This window comes from Chenopodium album, chromosome 5 (genome assembly GCF_948465745.1).
Source record: "Chenopodium album chromosome 5, dcCheAlbu1.1, whole genome shotgun sequence".
In the NCBI taxonomy this organism is placed as follows: domain Eukaryota; kingdom Viridiplantae; phylum Streptophyta; class Magnoliopsida; order Caryophyllales; family Amaranthaceae; genus Chenopodium; species Chenopodium album.
Window position 1 is genome coordinate 55440541 of NC_137838.1, and position 7498 is coordinate 55448038.

A 7498-nucleotide genomic window follows, 5' to 3' on the forward strand; every position below is an offset into this window, starting at 1 on the left:
TCTTTGAAATTTGAAAATGTGCAATTATGTAGACATTAAAAAGCGTCTAGATTTATTTTTTAAGCTTTTTTTTTTCTTTTATCAAATTATTATCATCATACATACATTATAATTATTTAAATTCATCATAAATTAAATTAATAACATTAAAATAAAAATAAACAAATATTCTATATAACTAGATTAAAAAAAACAATAATTAATCAACAATAAAAAGAGTACGTAGTTAATTACCAAATTTAGAAAAGAAAACATCAACACAGTACAATCATTAAAAAAAAAAAAAAAAAAAAAAAAAAAAGGTCGCATATTATAGTATGTAGCTTGTCCCTAAATAAATACATCACTAATATAAGACTAAAAACCAAAATAGATAGATGATGGCCACATTGATCGATATAGTCGCTTGTTGATGCTCAAGTGTCCCGGCCTATTCTTTTGTTGCACCTACATTGCCTTTTCCAATCTTCAAAAAAAAAAAATACAAAGTATAAATTAGTACATTACACAATATAGGCTCAAGATAGATTTAACATGTTGTATTTAAACATAGAATTGTGAGTTAAACATAAAAATATAAATGAACAAAAAAAGCCAAAAGGTCTTTCATCAAGAGTTCTTAGTGGACGTCTACTGTCTACTGTCTCACTATTATTTCATCAAAAGGTCTCACTGTTAATGAACAAAAAAGCCTATGCCTGTCTATTGTCTCACTGTTATTTCTACCTTAAGTTTAAGCTGCATGGTCAGTGCCCTGATAGCATTAGTATGGAGTTTCACACACACAAGCTCTGACTTTCACACACACACACACACACACACACACACACGCACACACAAGCTTTGAATTTCACACACACACACACAAGCATTTTAGGATTGAAGTTGCGATTTCAAGTCTGATTTCCAGTACTGAACTTCAGATCTGAATTTCAGTTCTGATTTCAGTTCTAGAATTCATTTCTGATGTTCAGAGCTGAAATCAAAACTGAAATCCAGAACTGGATTCAGATTTGAATTTCAGTTCTGATTTCAGTTCTAGAATTCATTTCTGATGTTCAGAGCTGAAATCAAAACTGAAATCCAGAACAGATTTCAGTTATAGAATTAGCATGTACTGAATCAAAAAAGAAAGCATGCTATACATATCATATGTGTGTCTCAAAATCTGATCTCATGATGCAGTAAGGAAAAATAAAAAAAATAAAAAATAAAAACCAAACAAACATGACATTAGCACATAATACATATCATAGAGACTCAATTCAAATGTCAATTAGCATGTACCTCGACATAACAAGCATAATTTACTTGAAAAATTAATTATGCAGCTCAATACAAGTTTCAAGATATAAACAATTCCATATATCCAAATTTAGAACAATTTTGATAATGATATTTAAAATACATACGCATGTGTAACACGTATAACACAAGCTAGCCTCCACAAAAGTATATAAGTAAAGATAAACAATAACAAAGCTAATAAAAAGGATAATCAACGCTTATACACACACACAAGCTCTGAATTTCACACACACACAAGCATTTTGAAAGCTCTGATTTCAAATATGATTTTCAGTTCTGAACTTCATATCTGAATTCTGTAATGAAATTATAAGAGTTTTGGTCCACAATAATGTTTACAACCACAGAGAATATAAAGCAAATGATTATAAACTAACACAGCTCAAACCAGCTTCTAATGAATGAGTAGAAACATCAATATGAGCCATGCAATTATAAGAGTTTTGGTATACAATAACATGTACAACCATAGAGCAAAACAACCAAATGTCTATAAAAGGACACAACTCAAACCAGCTTCTAATGATTATAATGCGGAAAACAAAAATTACCAATTAACAAAGATATCATGATTCTTAAGCAAGTTTGAGATTGCTCATGGTTCATAAAGATATCATGTCTCATTATGACTTTAGAAAAAAGCCACAAAGATTTCAGAAAACCAAGATTCAATCTAGTTATAATCATGTCTCATAATGGAAAAAGCAAATTGATCTGAATTTTTATCCATTTGATAGCAGCGTATTTGATCAACTTGTTAATAGCATCTCGTTGCCATTGCAAAAGATACTATAAGCCAGCAAGCATAGGAAAAGTCAAATACTTTCACATTTTCAACATAAAAATTTTGTAGGGGGTTTTAGAAATTCCATTTCTAGTAAAATACATAAAACTGACATGTAATCTGTAAAGTGGTAAAAAAAAACTTACATGTATCCTGTAGCGTGGTACAGCCAATGACTAAACCTTAAGCTTCTTAAAGGTATTTCTTTCGACGATGAATGTTTGGCCACATATCCGTGTCAAGAACATGGAAAATAGTGTGAGAGGCCACCCGAGCTAGAGATACAATTTACATAAGAGGAAAAATATCAAAGAATGTTGACTTTTACCTAAACAATCATAATACATACGGAACCAAAAACAATAAAACAAAATAAAAAAATTATTGAAAAGAGGCTATCAAACAACTCAAAAGTGATCATAATCGTGCTTCAAATGTAGAACAAAATGCTAAATTTTCATAATAGACATAAAATAGATGCACAATAAAACATAATAATACATTGTATACATGAATGAAAAAACCTTAAAATATCTACTGTCTATGAATCAAATATTTAAACAATACTGACAAAGCAATTACTAACAGGAAGTTAATTTTTCTTACTAAGTTTATCGATAATACTTCCAGCAAACATATAAAGATAAGCTTATCGATAATCTTGAGGCTTCTCCTCATGCGAGCTACTTCTTCTTTTCGTGTCTTTGTCATCAGCTTACTTGTTGCTGATTGCCGTACACATGGTAGGCTCTGTAATCTGCTGCTGCTGCATACATTCTTGGGTCATGGGGGTGTGGTACGTATCCGTAACCACCATCACATATGTGTCCTCCGTAATAGCCTCCATTCCAGTGATTTCCATAATCACCTCTTGACTGACATCCATAATTGAAGTGCTATTTAGCACAGAATCACAATTCAAGGCAAAAAATAGAGGTTGTTAAATGAAAGTCAAGTTCCTGCATTGAACAAAATGTCAACAAAATAATCCATAATCTAATTAAATATACAACCCTCATAATCTACAACAAACTCATCAACATATCTTGCATTTTTCATATGTTTTAGCATATAGATCAAAAGCAGACAAGGATATTATGTACAGAAGAACTCTGGAGTTAACAAAGTTTCAAATTCAACTTGACGACGACAAAGTTGCACAAATAAAAAGAAAAGATAAGCAAATCATAACGGGAGCAAGACGATGCTTGAGTCCTTTTAAAGATGTTAGGCAATTACCTTAGAGAAAACAATAAACAAGAATTGATTAGCAGTGAAGAGCACTAATATGAACAGCAATCCTAAAGTATTCCTGCTTTAATTCTATAGGCAACAAAAACATAGGCAACACGGGAATAAAAGAGTGCAATAATATTTTCAAACACCCTCAAATATACCCTAAATCAAAGAGGAAATCCCTAGAGAAATTACAGAATAACTCTATTAAAATCCCACCCAAACAGCAAGAATAAACCAATTCAAACAAAACAGAGAAACAAATCAGTCCGAAAGAAAAAACCCAGTTTAATAGCAAATAAACTCCAAAAATAATGAAATTTTACAGTAAGAAAGTAGACAGAAAAACACCCAAATTCAAAAAAAATCACCTAAAAAGCTTCTCTAACAAAGGAGAACGAGCCAAATGAAGTCAGCACTCACAATAGCTCCTACAAAAATCAATGTGAATTGTGATGGAATTGTGAGACGAAAAACAATGCAATCATGCTCATTCAAAAAATGAAACAAAAGCCTAATTTTCTGAATTAAATTAAACCAAAAGCATAAAATGAAACATAACAGAAACCCTAAAATCTTAATTACTCATGAAGCTAACCCATATCTAAACATAATATGTGAGATTATTGAAAAATAAAACATTAAATTAAACCAAGATCTATTAATTGATTCAAAGAGAAAGCATGCACCTTAATATTATCGATCGGCACTAAGAGGGACGACATAGATTACAATTTTGTGTCAAGTTCTATAAATTGATTCAAAGAGAGATAAAGATATGAATTTTACTTAGAAGCATGCATCTCACCTTTTCAATTGATCTACTCTTTGAGAAAGGCAAAGATGCAGTTCAGTATTCTGATTTGAAATTGATAATTTAACTCTCTCTAACAAAAAATTTTCAACAAAATACCAAAAAGAAAAAAGAAATTCACCAAGATAAAACAAGTATATCAAATTTTTAAAAAATAAAACCTTCGTGTACTCCAAAATTTTTAACAAGGTTCGACAATAGTTACCTGATTAGTGATTAGTATGGGGTTATTGGGTTACAATACAAGCTAAGACACAAAAGCCCTATAATGAAATACAAATATTAAGAACTAATAAGAATCCTGGATTTAAAAAACAAAGAAATATAAAGGAAAAGAAAATGAAAACAGGAAATTACATTGCTCTTCAAAGAACCGGATTCATTTCTTATCAAAAAAATCACTCATTGTACTAATCACTTATCAAATTACAAGGGTATCAAGCTTTTTCATCATACAATGCAAGGAAAATGTCAAAAAATAATACATTCATAGCCCAAGTTCCTAAAACTATTGAGAATTATGTGCTCAATTACAACCAAGTATTCTTGACGGAGAGGATTTAATTCTTTACCACTGACAGTACATGTTAAAGGAGAATTTTTGGGTCATATTTTTCAGTATAAGATTCAAAAGGATGATATTGTCATACTGATAATAAACTAGCTAAGACATGCAAATCTTACTGTTAACTACATTCCCACAAATAATTTGTTAAGAGATATCAATTACTCTTAACTTAGCTTGCTGAATTCATCCTAAAGATCCATTAATTCCATTCAAGTATACAATCAAACTCATAGAAACGAAAATCATAGAACAATTAAAAGAAAAACCGGTATTCTGATTAATTTTAAAAAAAAAACAAAAAAATGGCAGAAAATCAATTAACAAATGAACTAAAAAGGGGAGAAGATACCTTGGCATGAATCCCGAAACCCTTGAAAAAAATGAATTATTTGAAATATTTCGGTAATTACATATTTGAAAACAAAATTAAACAAATGAAACCCTTAATAACCAATCGAAAAATGTAATAGATGGGCAAAAAAACCCCCAAAAAATCGATAATCTACAGAGGGAGAAGAATATACCCTTAATTTTTTCAAACTTGTTACCTCAATTTAGGGTAGATCTGGAAGTTATGCAAGACAGAGAGGGCATGGAGATCGAAATCAAAGAAAATTTATATCCTACCAAGGAAATTAAAAAAAATGATTTGATAGAGGAATTCGAATGATATATTAGCAAAATAACCAACAAATTTATAAAGAGCAAGAAGATTACTAGAAATTGAAGAGCAACGAAAGAAATTACCACCATTTTTCGCCCAATTCGCTGAACTTTTAAAGTTTTGTGAAGCAAATCCAACTGAATTGAAGAAGTTTTGATGGAATTGACGAAGAGGTATTCGGTAATTAGGTTTAGGCTGATGGAAGAAGTTATAGTGTTGAGTGAGTAATGTACAGTGGGCGAATTACTTTTACCCGAGTAGCTTCCAATTGAAAGCACGTGCAAGGATATGACTTTCTAAACGCCTTTTAATGTCAAGACATTATGAAGACCCCAAAAAGCGTCGAGAAGACACGGGATATAAATTTATTCATTGACGCCTTACGCACAGCGTCAACCCAAAAGCGTCGAAAAAGCAAGGGAATTGTAGTAGTGGTGGCTTGTGGAGGTTTAGGACACTTTGAGAATTATTGTCGTATTAAGAAGATGAAGAAAGTTTGGAGACCTAAGGTGGTGCAAGGGGTATCTAAGGAGGTTCTGGGGTTGGAGAAGACTTCAGAAAATGTCTTAAAAACTAGGGATCCTATTTTTGTTACTACAGGCAGTAAATAGGTGAGTCCTATTAGGAAGCCTGATTAGAATGGTGGGGTGGAAGTTAGGAATGCTTTTGAATCCTTTGCTAATGATGATGCTTTGGTCATGTTTGAGATGTTCCTGTTGTTAAGGAATCTTTGAGTGATGATGCTGCTCCTAAAAAGGGGTATGTATAAAGCTATGGTGTGGAATATTAGGGGCTTAAATAGCCCTAATAAGCAAATGAGATCAAGAATTATTTGCTTCAAAATAATATTGGCTTATGTTTCCTATGGGAGACTAAAGTGAGTGCCGAGAATTTTCCTGCTGTTTATCAGAGAATGTTGTCTGGTTGGTGTGTGACTACAAATTTATTCAAGTTAAGGGTGGTAATTTTGGTTGCTTGGTTGCAAGATTTATTCAGTGTGAATATTGTGTTTGCTGGGCCTCAGATCATTCATACAAAGGTTATCAATAAGACCTTGCAAAAGGGATTTGACTGTTCTTTTGTGTATGGTTCAAATGATGCTGATGTTAGAAAGGAACTTTGGAATCAGTTAGGGTATTTTGCTAGTATATGTACTGATCCATGAATTGTCACTAGAGATTTCAGTTGTCCTCTAAATGCTGATGATAGAATAGGAAGACAAATAAGTTTTGGAGAGATGAGACCTTTTAAGGATTCTGTGGAATCTTGTGGCTTGCAAGATATGATTCAAGTGAGTGCCAAGTTCACCTGGACAAACAAGCAGCAGGGAGATGCTAGAGTTTATAGTAAGATAGACAGGACTTTGATAAACTCTAAGTGGTTTACAGATTTTCCTAGGTCTTATGTTTATTATAATCCTGAGCTTTGGTTTGATAATTGCCTAGCTATTATTTTGTTTGAGGAGCAGGTAAGGTCTAGGCCTAAACCTTTCATATTATTTGATATGTGGGATAGCAATCTTGCATTTGATGAATTGGTTAGAGATGCTTGGAGTTTTAGAGTGTATGGGAAGAGAATGTTTCAAGTTGTAAAAAAGTTGAAACAAGTGAAAGCTGCTCTTAAAGGTTTGAATAAAAGTGAATCTTCTGAGGTGGGAGCCAGGTTTATAGCAGTGAAGGATGAGTTGATTGACATTCAGAAAGCAGATTATGAGTAATTCCAGTGACCATAGTTTGCAAGAGAAGGAATCTGAGGTGCTTACTAGGTTTCATACTTTAAGGAAAGATTAATTTTCCTTCTTACATCAGAAAAGTAAGATTTCTTGGTTAAAAATGGGTGATGAAAATACAAATTACTTTCATAGAAGCTTGAAAATTAATGCCTACAGAAAGAGAGTGGTGGCTATTTCTAACATGAATGGCAATTGGTGTCATTCTACAGATGATATTCATAATGCTTTTGTGGAGTATTATCAATGGTTATTAGGGACTGAGCATGTGTGTTCAGTTAAAGTGGATCCTAGTATTATTGCTTTGGGAAAGACTGTGTCTCAAGAGCATGTTACTGCTTTGAGTGCTCCTTTTTCTAAAGAAGAAATAAGGAAGGCTATGTATGGGATTCTAG

General features: G+C 32.2%; 1 long non-coding RNA gene across 1 annotated transcript; it reads right to left on the minus strand.

Moving 5' to 3' along the window:
• LOC145630756 (uncharacterized) lies at positions 1 to 5587 on the minus strand. Its single transcript, XR_014112233.1, has 4 exons — positions 5458 to 5587; positions 5259 to 5333; positions 3700 to 3759; positions 1 to 466 (listed from the first exon to the last, which is right to left on the minus strand). It is a non-coding gene; the product is annotated as an uncharacterized LOC145630756 (long non-coding RNA).
• Between the last annotated feature and the right edge of the window lie 1911 nt (positions 5588 to 7498).